Source organism: Salvelinus alpinus, chromosome 15, assembly GCF_045679555.1.
Source record: "Salvelinus alpinus chromosome 15, SLU_Salpinus.1, whole genome shotgun sequence".
NCBI classification, from domain to species: Eukaryota; Metazoa; Chordata; class Actinopteri; order Salmoniformes; family Salmonidae; genus Salvelinus; species Salvelinus alpinus.
The window spans coordinates 15,057,705-15,072,306 of record NC_092100.1 but is presented as its reverse complement, the minus strand read 5'-3'; the positions used below and the strand labels follow the sequence as shown (position 1 = coordinate 15,072,306).

The following is a 14,602-nucleotide window of genomic DNA, read 5'->3' as shown; positions in this document are numbered from 1 at the left end:
TTTGTCACATGCGCCAAATACAACAGGTATTTGGGAAAAGTGTAGTAGCCCTCTCTCTAGAGCGATTGATTGATTAATTGCCTATATTGAATCATCAATCGCTTTCTCTAGAGAGTGTGGGTGTCTGTGTATTGAGAGACTACATGTGGCTGTTTTATACCTGTTGTATTTGGCGCATGTGACAAATAACATTTATCGATCTGTTAAAAATATTGCTAGGAAGCATACGCTAGCGATAGTCGGCTATACCTCCACCAAAACTCTGGTATTATTGATCCTATAGCTTGTTCTCCATCTTTTTAAATAGTGAGCCAACATGTTTCCAGAACTTTTATCTCCATGACTGATGTTGTATCGTATCGGCACCTACAGTTGAAGTCTGTATCTTACAGTGAAATGCTTATTGACAAGCCCTTAACAAACAATGCATAAAAAATAAAAAATGCTTATTGACAAGCTCTTAACCAACAATGCATTAACTTCTTAGCGCTAGGGGTCAGATTTAATTTATTTATTTATTTTAAATAACGTGCCCAACGTAAAGGGACATTTTCTCTGGCCCAGATCGTAGAATATGCATATAATTTACAGATTAGGATAGAAAACACTCCAGTTTCCAAAACTGTCAAAATATTGTCTGTGACTATAACAATACTTATTCTGCAAGCGAAAACCTGAGAAAATGTAACCCGGAAGTGATATTATTATAATAATTTTTTAATCTGTGTTCCCTGGCCCGTCTAACCTCCATTTAAAGAGGTATCAACCAGATTTATTTTCCAATGGCTTCCTCAGGCTGTGACCAGGCTTTAGACATAGGTTCAGGCTTTTATTTTGAAAAATGAGCGACATTTTTCAAAAGTAGTCAGGTGTCCTCTGAATATATCCTGCGCGCGACAGAGGGGCTCCCCATTTTCCGTTTCTCTCTTAAAGAATAGGTTATGGTCCGTTTGAAATATTATCGATTATGTTTGTTAAAAACAACCTGAGGATTGATTATAAAAGTCATTTGACATGTTTCTACGACCATTACGGATACTTTTTGGAATTTGTCGAACGGAACACGGCTTTTGTTTTCTCAACATAATGCGCAACCCAAATGGCGTTTTTTTTGTGATAAAAGTAATATTTATCTAACAAAAATAACATTTGTTGTGTAACTGGAAGTCTCGTGAGTGGAAACATCCGAAGATTATCAAAGGTAAGCGATTAATTTTATTGCTTTTCTGACTTTCGTGACCATGCTAATTTGGGGCTAGCTGTTGTAGCATTGAAAGCTACACTCACAAAAGCTTGGATTTCTTTCGCTGTAAAATTGATTTTCAAAATCTGACACGATAGGTGGATTAACAACAAGCTAAGCTGTGTTTTGGTATATTTCACTTGTGATTGCATGATTATAAATATTTTTAGTAATATTTATGCATTTGGCGCCCTGCAATTCTAGCGGTTGTTTAGGAAAGTGATCCCGTAAAAGGGATCCGTAGCTCAGAGAAAATAAAAAACATTTTTTTTATTTTAAAATTTAAGTTAGAAAAATAAATAAAAAAGTAACACAAAATAACAATACAGAGGCTGTATACTGGCGGTACCTGTACTGAGTCAATGTGCGGGGGTACAGGTTAGTCTCAAAGTATCAATACAATATCATCCAAAATAATATTGCAATATGTAACTTTATCGATCCCCCCGCCATCACTAACATTATGTGTGTTCATACTGCGTGGCTCTGTACGTATTGTGCATGTGTGAGACTCACAGGGGGCTTGTGGTTGAAGCCCTTGACCCTGATGACCAGGCAGCTTGTGGTTGAAGCCCTTGACCCTGATGACCAGGCAGCTTCTGGTTGAAGCCCTTGACCCTGATGACCAGGCAGCTTGTCGTTAAAACCCTTGACCCTGATGACCAGGCAGCTTATGGTTGAAGCCCTTGACCCTGATGACCAGGTAGCTTGTGGTTGAAGCCCTTGACCCTGATGACCAGGCAGCTTGTGGTTGAAGCCCTTGACCCTGATGACCAGGCAGCTTGTCGTTAAAACCCTTGACCCTGATGACCAGGCAGCTTGTGGTTGAAGCCCTTGACCCTGAAACCAGGCCATGATCCCCGGCGATCAGTTTGTACTCCAGCTGGGCCATGTCAGCCTCGTAGGCCAGCTCTGCCAGGTTGTGGGCCAAGATGTTTACAAGGATGTCAAACAGCACCAGGCTACAGGGCCCCAAGACATACACATTTAGAGTGATTTTGAAAGAAAAAATGTCAACATCCACAACCACTAAGTAAGGGGTTTGTTTTCAGATAAAATACTAACTTCTCTGGAGATTTCTGAAAATTAGGGACAGTATTAAATAAACTTAAACAGGATATAATTTGAAATGTGTCAGCCTACTAACATTTCTGTCTTAAACATATTGAAAAATAGTAAATCCCAGGTGTCACTGCTATTCCCTTAAGTTATGTACACACTACCTAAGTAGGAGTTATATACACACTACCTAAGTAGACGTTATAAACACTACCTAAGTAGCCCAAGCTAACAAGAGTCATTACCAGTTAACAAAAACACATACCACCACACCTTGAACCAGAGACAGCCTCTCTCGTTGTTCACTATCCGCACCGGGACATCTGTGTCTGGACAGTCCGACGGTTTCGGGGTGAAATCCATTGTTATGGAAACAAAAACCGGGATAGCAATATGAATATGGCAAAGCATGTATAACAATATCAATAGACCAAAAAGTGAATGTTGTAGAGTGGATGTGATTGGTACACAACAATGTCCATCATCTGTACTGACCAATGAACTTGTTTTCAGTAGGCAGGTGGAGGTCAGGGTTGAGGCCACTCCTCAGTGAGGTCTGCCAGGACAAAGGAACAGGACACTCGAGTTACATCCCAAAGCACCCCATTTACTATCCAGTGCACAGCTTCTGATCAGGGCCCATAGGGCTCAGTCACAGACACAGTCCAGGCCAAACACACCATATTAACATCACACACACGATCATGTCACTGAGTATGTGGAGTGATCTATGGAATTAACATATTCTGGAACGAGATATTGATAACAATGACTGTGGGCCTAATTTCAGTCAATCCCTGTAACTGGGCTTCAAGGATAAGTTTACAAAAAAAACTAGGGCAGCACTTTCTTTTAAAGTATATACATTACCACGTATTTCCATGAAAATGACATGGTAAATGGTCATTACAGAATGAGATACTATTAAAAAAAATTATCCAACATCCTTCTGAAGGTGGCTGAATATAATGTCCAACACAACCCTGCTCTTACCCTCCGTGCTGTAGTTGGTGCTGAACCACTTCTCCTCCAGGGAACAGTGGCCCTCGTGCTCTGGAGACAGCAGAAGCAGTCTGGCCCTCTGTGGGGTGAGCAGGGCCAGGGCTGAGGAGATCACCTGTAGAGGACACACACAAAGTATACAGTTGCCTTGGTGCATTACAGTTGCAGTACAGGCTTTAGTATTGGATATTGTTCTGCCAATATGTTACTGTGGCGCAACCTAACATTTTAGGGCCAACCAATTGTACAAATAGTGTCAGGAAATTAGCCATTCCAGATAAATTAGGAATGATCCCATCTCTACTCGGTGAGACTTATGCAGCTATATATTCAAATGTATAAAATTTTCATTTTAAGTTGAACTTACACCGTACCTGTACTTCTTGGGATCGCTGGGTGACTTGTCTGGAGGTCTCCCTGGTCTTCCTCTCCTCCGTCCCCCGCGGCCAGGTCCGTGGGCTCGGCTTGAGGTGGCGGCAGTTCACCATGGTCCGGTGCTGGCATCTGCCTAGGGCCGCCTGCTGCAGAACTATTCGCTTTATTCGTCTGAGGCATTCTCTCAGGGGGGTTACAGGTTTCGCACAGCAAACCCTCAGAGAGCACAGCATACAGAGTCAAGAATGTGTGAAATTGAGCAAGCATTCCAAATAAACCCTTAGCTCCTGCACCACACCCACTCATGGAAATCTGAAAGGATCTGATAGATTTAACTGATATGGTAATTACATCACCTTGCCTTATGAGAGGCTGGATTGAACTTCCGCAACATTGCCTACACCTATCCAATCTTTTCAGATCTACAGGTAGGGGCAGGTGGGTCCATTTGATTAGAGAATCAGAAGGGAACTGTGACAGTAGAGAGAACAAAGTTGCATGCAGCGGGCGCCAGCATTAACGGTTTAGTAATTCCAACCTGCCATTCAATCGTCGCTTTCAGAATACAAAACTGTTCAGTGACGAACATGTAAAACAATACCATAAACAAATCAAATATTGGCTATTATTGTACAGAATTTGTACATTTTGCTAGCTACTCACCTTATTTCTAAATGATGAAAGCTGTAGTCTCGACAACCTAGCTATCACACTAGACAATTTTGTGGAAGCCGCGATATAATTCGCTGGGAGCAATGGACATAGCAACAACGGAGAATCAGATTGCCTCAAACAGATTTTTTTTCACGACATAGATTAACGCCAAAGCTTTTTATAACTAACCCTAGACAGACCATAGCCTGTCGTTTCCAATGGGTGCAGAATCATAGTGGGCAGAACAAGCAAGGTGGTGGGCAGAGCCAAGAACGAGCTAGCGGGATCCTATTGGCGCGTTCAAGGCATGTATTTGCATATTTTCGTTAGAGATTCCTACTCTGTGAAGTGCGTGTGTGCAGTAACTCAATTTGCCCTTGCACTCCTTCTAAAGAACTTATTTTTTTAATTGACAAAGGGTAAAGTCTACAAAACTTTGTCCTCTCTGTTCATAACATGGTTAGCAGATGTTAATGCGAGTGTAGCGAAATGCTTGTGCTTCTGTAGCGGGTTTCTTATGTACCACAGGAGAACCAAGAAATGAAGAGCGACACCACGGCTGTCTTTTAGGCTTTTATGTTGATCTGCAATAGTATTGTGAAAAGACAGGACAGGAACACATCAGTCTCCAATGCACCATCTGACAAGTTGTTCTTTCCCTCTCAGTGTTTTCTCAGACTCACACAATCACACTCATACATAAAGCCATAATGTATACTATAAAATAATAACCAGTCCTTAATACAAAGAATGTATAATCTTAATTCTTAGACAATAGAACCATACCTGCAATAGTATTGTGAAAAGACAGGACAGGAACACATCAGTCTCCAATGCACCATCTGACAAGTTGTTCTACACAGGAGCATGAAGAAAGGTAAAACACATATCCTGTCTCACATCCCCAATACATTGCTAGGTGCTTTCAGTGTTGACAGTACCAAAATACATCAACTCATGTACAAAAACACTGCAACATAAACAAGTTACAACGTGAAATCGCCTCTATTCCATTCGGACCGTAGAGGACCAAACTACATCTCCCATAATGATAATAATGAACCTCGGCAAGACGGAGCTGCTCTTCCTCCCGGGGAAGGACTGCCCGTTCCATGATCTCGCCATCACGGTTGACAACTCCATTGTGTCCTCCTCCCAGAGTGCTAAGAACCTTGGCGTGATCCTGGACAACACCCTGTCGTTCTCAACTAACATCAAGGCGGTGACCCGTTCCTGTAGGTTCATGCTCTACAACATTCGCAGAGTACGACCCTGCCTCACGCAGGAAGCGGCGCAGGTCCTAATCCAGGCACTTGTCATCTCCCGTCTGGATTACTGCAACTCGCTGTTGGCTGGGCTCCCTGCCTGTGCCATTAAACCCCTACAACTCATCCAGAACGCCGCAGCCCGTCTGGTGTTCAACTTTCCCAAGTTCTCTCACGTCACCCCGCTCCTCCGCTCTCTCCACTGGCTTCCAGTTGAAGCTCGCATCCGCTACAAGACCATGGTGCTTGCCTACGGAGCTGTGAGGGGAACGGCACCTCCGTACCTTCAGGCTCTGATCAGGCCCTACACCCAAACAAGGGCACTGCGTTCATCCACCTCTGGCCTGCTCGCCTCCCTACCTCTGAGGAAGTACAGTTCCCGCTCAGCCCACTCAAAACTGTTCGCTGCTCTGGCACCCCAATGGTGGAACAAACTCCCTCACGACGCCAGGTCAGCGGAGTCAATCACCACCTTCCGGAAACACCTGAAACCCCACCTCTTTAAGGAATACCTAGGATAGGATAAAGTAATCCTTCTAACCCCCCCCCCTTAAAAGAGTTAGATGCACTATTGTAAAGTGGTTGTTCCACTGGATATCATAAGGTGAATGCACCAATTTGTAAGTCGCTCTGGATAAGAGCGTCTGCTAAATGACTTAAATGTAATGTAAATGTAATAATGCAACGCCACAACCAGTCGGCAGCTCAGCTAACCGTCTGCATCACAGAAAGGCATGCTAGCTAGCAACAGCAGCACTTTTAGCACTCTGTAAACTATATTAATAACAATATAACTCTGAAAGTTACATGTTTCAATAGTCTCACACTCCCTTATAACAATAACTACAGCCTTAACCTTGGGATGTTTTATTTATTTCACGTTATGGACATCTACAAAGGAGTAATCTGCAACACATACCTTTCTCTCTCGGTGTTTTCTCGGACTGAGGAGAACGGGAGCTACGGTAGTACCAGGGTGTTAGTAGGTGACACAAGCACCCAGATGAAATAAAATACATTTAATGAAACAAAACCCGAAGATGTTAACATCATTCAGCTACTGTAGCTTCCTACCTAACACCAACAGGCAGCACCAGTAGTGCAACAATTAAAAATAGACACCAAAAGTAAAGTTCCTGGCGATCATAGCGATCTGACTCCCCCCTTCTGTCTGAACTTGGAATATTCCTGTTCGCGGGCTTTGGCCACTGACCCTCAACCTGGTTGTTCTGTTCTGCGTTGTGTACTATTCCAATAATTAGAAGTTTGATGGAATAACCATTTTAACTCTACTACACTTCTAGTTCCAACCATGCAGTAATAAGTAATATAACCTAACAATTTCACAACAACTACCTTATACACACAAGTGTAAAGGAATGAATACGAATATGTACATAAAAATATATGAATGAGTGATGCCCGAACGGCATAGGCAAGATGCAGTAGACGGTAAAGAGTACAGTATATACATATGAGATGAGTAATGTAGGGTATGAAAACATTATATAAAGTGGCATTGTTTAAAGTGGCTAGTGCTACATTTAATTACACTAAGATGGTAAGATGCAGTAGATGGTATAGCGTACAGTATATACATATGAGATGAGTAATGTAGGGTATGTAAGCATTATATAAAGTGGCTAGTGATAAATTGATTACATACATTTTTCCATTATTAAAGTGGCTAGAGTTGAGTCAGTATGTTGGCAGCAGCCACTCAATGTTAGTGATGGCTGTTTAACAGTCTGATGGCCTTGAGATAAAAGCTGTTTTTCAGTCTCTCGGTCCCTGCTTTGATGCACCTGTACTGACCTCGCCTACTGGATGATAGCGGGGTGAACAGGCAGTGGCTCGGGTGGTTGTTGTCCTTGAGGATATTTTTGGCCTTCCTGTGACATCGGGTGGTGTAGGTGTCCTGGAGGGCAAGTAGTTTGCAACCGGTGATGCGTTGTGCAGACCTCACTACCCTCTGGAGAGCCTTACGGTTATGGGCGGAGCAGTTGCCATACCAGGCGGTGATACAGCCCGACAGGATGCTCTCGATTGTGCATCTGTAAAAGTTTGTGAGTGTTTTTGCTGACAAGCCGAATTTCTTCAGCCTCCTGAGGTTGAAGAGGCGCTGCTGCGCCTTCTTCACCACGCTGTCTGTGTGGGTGGACGATATGATAGAAATTCATATGATTTATATGTTTAACCTTTACTTAACACCCATCCCGGATCCGGGAGCATCCTCATCAGTAAAAGCTGACTAGCATAGCCTAGCATAGCGCCACAAGTAAATAATAGCATATAAATATCATGAAATCACAAGTCCAATACAGCAAATGAAAGATAAACATCTTGTGAATCCAGCCATCATTTCCGATTTTTAAAATGTTTTACAGCGAAAACACAATATGTATTTCTATTAGCTAACCACAATAGCCAAAGACTCAACCGCATATTTTCACCATGTTTCTACCGCATAGGTAGCTATCACAAAACCGACCAAATAGAGATATAATTAGTCACTAACCAAGAAACAACTTCATCAGATGACAGTCTTATAACATGTTATACAATAAATTTATGTTTTGTTCGAAAATGTGCATATTTGAGGTATAAATCATAGTTTTACATTGCAGCTACCATCAAAAATATCACCAAAGCAGCCAGAATAATTACAGAGAGCAACGTGAAATACCTAAATACTCATCATAAAACATTTATGAAAAATACATGGTGTACAGCAAATGAAAGATAAACATCTTGTGAATCCAGCCAATATTTCCGATTTTTTAAGTGTTTTACAGCGAAATCACAATATAGCATTATATTAGCTTACCACAATAGCCAAACGCACAACCGCATTTATTCACCGCATAGATAGCATTCGCAAAAACCAGCAAAAGATATAAAATTAATCACTAACCTTGACCAACTTCATCAGATGACAGTCTTACAACATCAGGTTATACAATACACTTATGTTTTGTTCGAAAATGTGCATATTTAGAGCTGCAAACCGTGGTTATACATTGTGAATATGTAGCATCGATTCACCAGAATGTCCGGAGCTATTTTGGACACTCACCTAATCTGACCAAAGAACTCATCATAAACTTTACATAAAAATACTTGTTGTATGGCAAATGAAAGATACACTGGTTCTTAATGCAACCGCCGTGTTAGATTTTTAAAAATAACTTTACCATAACAAACAGCTTTCGTTATTGCGAGACAGCGCCCGCCAAAACGGCAGAGAATAGGAATAACATTTTCCACAGAAATACGAAATAACATCATAAATTGTTCTTACTTTTGTTGAGCTTCCATCAGAATCTTGTACAAGGAGTCCTAGGTCGAGAATAAATCGTTGTTTGGTTTTAGAATGTCCTTTTCTCCTGTCGAATTCGTGCCACAATGCTAGCCAATGTTGATGACGTTCCCAGTTTCTCTCGACGCAAAGAACGGAAAACTCCAAAAGTCCAAATAAACGTTGAATAAACTGATAGAACTCAGTTGAAAAAACCTGCTTTACGATGTTATTATCACATGCATCAAATAAAATCAGAGCCGGAGATATTAGCCGTGTATACCGAACGCTTATCATAAGACAATATGGAGGTGCTTCCCGCGCCTAGGTAGAGAAAGGAAATTCTGGACACGTCATTCCAAGAGCTCTTGTTCGACCTCAGATCAAGCTAGACACCCCATCCCACCTTCCACTGCCTGTTGACATCTAGTGGAAGGCGTATGAAGTGCATGCATATCGATAAATATTAGGCAATTGAATAGGCAGGCCCTGAAACAGAGCCTCGTTTTCAGATTTTTCACTTCCTGTCTGGAAGTTTGCTGCAAAATTAGTTCTGTTTTACTCACAGATATAATTCAAACTGTTTTAGAAACTTGAGAGTGTTTTCTATCCAATAGTAATAATAATATGCATATTGTACGATCTAGAATAGAGTACGAGGCAGTTTAATTTGGGCACGATTTTTTCCAAAGTGAAAACAGCGCCCCCCTATTGACAAGAAGTTGGTAATGGTAAGATAATGACTAAATGATTTATATGTTTAAGGTAATGTTAAGATAATGACAAAAAATATTCCACCCTGAAACCATATAATTGTATGAAATTTATTAGAGTCATAAAACTGTAATCTGATGATGTGTGTAGTTTTAGTCAGAATTAGAACAAGGACCTTTTATTCACTTTTAGTACGTAAGCAGGGTGCAAGTGGGAAACAAATGATAAGAGGAGCTATCGACAGACGAGTTGTACTACTGTGTTCCTTACAGGACATTCTGTCTCCACCCGTGGAGGGGAGAAACTGTTAGGCTTGCAGAAAATTATGAAACATGTTGCAGAAAAACACTGACTGTCTGAGCAAGGCGTAGCTTAAGATTTGAACTTGTATGTGTGTGCCTAAGAAAATACAGAGAACAATTAAACTGTGTTTAGAACTCTGAGAAACTTATGATAGGACAGGAAGTACTTCTCAAGGTTTCTCTAATCTCGGGGGAATGGAACTGTCGGCTGGGTAGTGATACACAGGGGTGAGAACTCTGGAGAAGGATACAACTCACCTACTGTTCGTGTGTAGGATATCTACTGTTAGTGTGAAAGTATGTGCGTAAGTAAGGAGCAAGGTATAAAATGGATGTCTTTGTATAATGGACTTTGGAGTACTCTCGTGAATAAACATTTGGACTATTGTAAACTGGGACTCTTGTCTGTTTCATTCAACCAGAATCTTACAAACTCTGGGTTGCAGACTGAGTAGATTAATTGAAGTCAGCGGGGTGGAGATGTTGTTACCTACCCTCACCCCCTGGGGGTGGCTCGTCAGGAAGTCCAGGACCCAGTTGCACAGGGCGGGGTCGAGACCCAGGGTCTCGAGCTTAATGACGAGTTTGGAGGGTACTATGGTGTTAAATGCTGAGCTGTAGTCGATGAACAGCATTCTTACATAGGTATTCTAGTTCTGTCTCTGGTAACGCTCGTTAGACCGGTACAAAACATTTTTTGGGGAAAAATCCATAGAGATAGAGGACTTTATATTTATATCGGTGCCATTATAGCATCTGTGACTGACAGCATTGGCAGACACATTGAGCCTACAACCCATAGGAATCCCCACCCAGTTGATTACTTGACTACTTTAAAATGGTGGATCTTGAAAATGTCTAAGAGCAATGGCAATAGAGCTGAGCAATTTATAATCATAAAAACCAAAAAAAGCCCCAAATAATGTCTGAAGTTAACACAGAGGTAGGAGATTTTATACTTACCCAAACCAAAAAACGTGGATAGATGGCAGCATTCGCGCAAAACTGAAAGCGTAAACCACCACATTTAACTACGCAATGTGTCTGGGAATATGGTTGAATTATAAACAGTGGAGGTATGCCCTCAATATGGCAATCAAACAGGCAAAACATGAGTACAGAGACAAAGTGGAGTCGCAATTCAACGGCTCAGACACGAGACGTATGTGGCAGAGTCTACAGACAATCACTGATTACAAAGGGAAAACCAGCCAGGTCGCGGACATCGACGTCTTGCTCCCGGGGAAGCTAAAATACAATAAAATTGTATTTGTCACATGCGCCGAATACAACCTTACAGCCATTAACCGACAATGCAGTTTTAAGAAAAATAAGTGTTAAAGTATTTACTAAAATAAACTGAAGTAAAAAAATAAAATAAAATAAATTAAAGTTAAAAATAAGAAGACAGAAAAATACCAAATAATTAAGGAGCAACAGTAAAACAACAGTAGCGAGGCTATATACAGGGGGTACCGGTACAGAGTCAATGTGCGGTTAGTCGAGGTAATTGAGGTAATATGCACATGTAGGTAGAGGTAAAGTGACTATGAATAGATAATAAACAGAGAAGCAGGAGCAATGCAAATAGGGGAAATGCAAATAGTCCGGGTAGCCATTTGATTAGTTGTTCAGGAGTCTTATGGCTGGGGGTAGAAGCTGTTAAGAAGCCTTTTAGACCTAGACTTGGCGCTCCGGTACCGCTTGCCGTGCGGTAGCAGAGGGAACAGTCCGAGTAGCGTGGCTGGAGTCTTTGGTAATTTTTATGGCCTTCCTCTGACACCGCCTGGTATAGAGGTCCTGGATGGCAGGAAGTTTGGCCCCAGTGATGTACTGGGCTATACGCACTACCCTCTGTAGTGCCTTGCGATCAGAGGCCATGCAAATGCTATACCAGGCGGTGATGCAACCAGTCAGGATGCTCTTGATGGTGCAGCTGAATAACTTTTGAGGATTTGAGGACCCATGCCAAATATTTACAACTCTTCACGACTGTCTTGGTGTGTTTGGACCATGTTAGTTTGATGGTGATGTGGACGCCAAGGAACTTGAAGCTCTCAACCTGCTCCACTACAGCCCCGTCGATGAGAATGGAGGAGTGATCGGTCCTCCTTTTCCTGTAGTCCACAATCATCTCCTTTTGTCTTGATCACGTTGAGGGAGAGGTTGTTATCCTGGCACCACACTGCCAGGTCTCTGACCTCCTCCCTATAGGCTGTCTCATCGTTGTCGGTGATCAGGCTTACCACTGTGTCGTAGTCGGCAAACTTAATGATGGTGTTGGAGTCGTGCTTGGCCATGCAGTCATGGGTGAACAGGGGGTACAGGAGGGGACTGAGCACACACCCCTGAGGGGCACCCCGTGTTGAGGATCAGCGTAGTAGATGTGTTGTTACCTACTCTTACCACCTGGGGGCGGCCCGTCAGGAAGTCCAGGATACAGTTGCAAAGGGAGGTGTTCAGTCCCAGGGACCTTAGCTTAGTGATGAGCTTTGAGGGCACTATGGTGTTGAATGCTGACCTGTAGTCAATGAATAGCAATTTTCACATAGGTGTTCCTTTTGTCCAGGTGGGATAGGGCAGTGTGGAGTGGCCCTAAAACACCTTCACCCACTATTAGGATAACACAGTGCCATCGACGCGGCCTGCTCCCAAGGACTGTGGGCTCTCCTTCTCCGTGGCCGACATGAGTAAGACATGTCAACCCTCGCAAGGCTGCTGGCCCAGACGGCATCCCTCGCCATGTCCTCAGAGCACTCCAGCCAGCTGGTCTGCGCATGTTTATAGACATATTCAATCTCTCCCTATCCCAGTCTGCTGTCCACACCTGCTTCAAGATGGCCATCATTGTTCCTGTTCCAAGAAAGCTAAGGTAACTGAACTAAATAACTATCGCCCCGTAGCACTCACTTCTGTCATTATGAAGTGCTTTGAGAGACTAGTTAAGGATCATATCACCCTAGACCCACTTCAATTTGCTTACCGCCCCAATAGATCCACAGATGATGCAATCGTCTGTTGCACTGCACACTGCCCTATCCCATCTGGACAAGAGGAATACCTATGTAAGAATGCTGTTCATTGACTATAGCTCAGCCTTCAACACCATAGTACCCTCCAAGCTCATCATCAAGCTCAGGGCCCTGGGTCTGAAACCCACCCTGTGCAACTGGGTCCTGCTCTTCCTGACGGTCTGCCTCCAGGTGGTGAAGGTAGGAAACAACACCTCCACTTCAATGATCCTAAAAACAAAGGGCCCCCACAAGGATGCGTGCTCAGCCCCCTCCTGTACTCCCAGTTCACCCATGACTGTGTGGCCACGTACACCTCCAACTTAATCATCAAGTTTGCAGATGACAACCATAGTAGGCCTGATTACCAACAATGACAAGACAGCCTACAAGGAGGAGGTGAGGGCCCTGGCGGAGTGGTGCCAGGAAAATAACCTCTCCTTCATCAAAATGAAGGAGCTGATCGTGGACTTCAGGAAAAAGCAGAGGGAGCACGCCCCTATCCACATTAACAGGACTGCAGTGGAGAAGGTGGAAAGCTTCAAGTTCCTTGGCGTACACATCACTGACGATCTGAAATGGTCAACCCACGCAGACAGTGTGGTGAAGAAGGTGCAACAGTGCTTCTTCAACCTCAGGAGGCTGAAGAAATTTGTCTTGGCCCCTAAGACCCTCACAAACTTTTACAGATGCGCAATTGAGAGCATTCTGTTGGGCTGTATCACCGCCTGGTACGGCAACTTCACCGCCCGCACCCGCAGGGCTCTCCAGAGGGTGCTGCGGTCTGCCCAACGCATCACCGGGGGCACACTGCCTGCTCTCCAGGACACCTACAGCACCCGATGTCACAGGAAGTCCAAAAAGATCATCAAGGACATCAACCACCCGAGCCACTGCCTGTTCACCCCACTATCATAAAGGCGGCGAGGTCAGTACAGGTGCATCAAAGCTGGGACTGAGAGACTGAAAAACAGCTTCTATCTTAAGCCATCAGACTGTTAAACAGCCATCACTAGCCAGCTACCACCCAGTTACTCAACCCTGTACCTTACAGGCTGCTGGTCGATATACATAGACATGGAATCACTGGTCACGTTAATAATGTTTACATACTGCTTTACTCATATCATATGTATATACTGTATTATATTCTACTGTAATTTAGTCAATGCCACTCTGACATTGCTCGTCCTATTATTTATATATTTCTTAATTCCATTATTTTACTTTTAGATTGGTGTGTATTGTTAGATATTACTACACTGTTGGAGCTAGGAACACAAGCATTTCACTACACCTGCAATAACATCTGCTAAATATGTGTATGTAACCAATAACATTTGATTTGAAGTGCTCTGACAACAACAGCAATTCATGATTATTTCAGGTGTGTCATCAGTGGGGGAATATTAAAACGGATGTTTTAACATGTCACCACAACTGCTCACGCCATTGACTGTACATTTATCTTATTCTGTCTGAAATTGACAATCAGAAAAAAGTCTGAAAGAGCAGTGATAATTCTGCCCGTAGCATTAGAATTCTATTGATGATTCTGCCCATAGCATTAGAATTCTATTGATGATTCTGCCCATAGCATTAGAATTCTATTGATGATTCTGCCCATAGCATTAGAATTCTATTGATGATTCTGTCTATAGAATTTTAATTCTATTGTG

General features: G+C 42.8%; 1 long non-coding RNA gene across 1 annotated transcript; it reads right to left on the bottom strand.

Annotated features, from left to right (window-relative positions):
- Positions 1–1,099: 1,099 nt before the first annotated feature.
- Positions 1,100–3,418, bottom strand: LOC139539261 (uncharacterized). Its single transcript, XR_011667899.1, has 3 exons — positions 3,296–3,418; positions 2,798–2,858; positions 1,100–2,631 (listed from the first exon to the last, which is right to left on the bottom strand). It is a non-coding gene; the product is annotated as an uncharacterized lncRNA (long non-coding RNA).
- Positions 3,419–14,602: the final 11,184 nt, after the last annotated feature.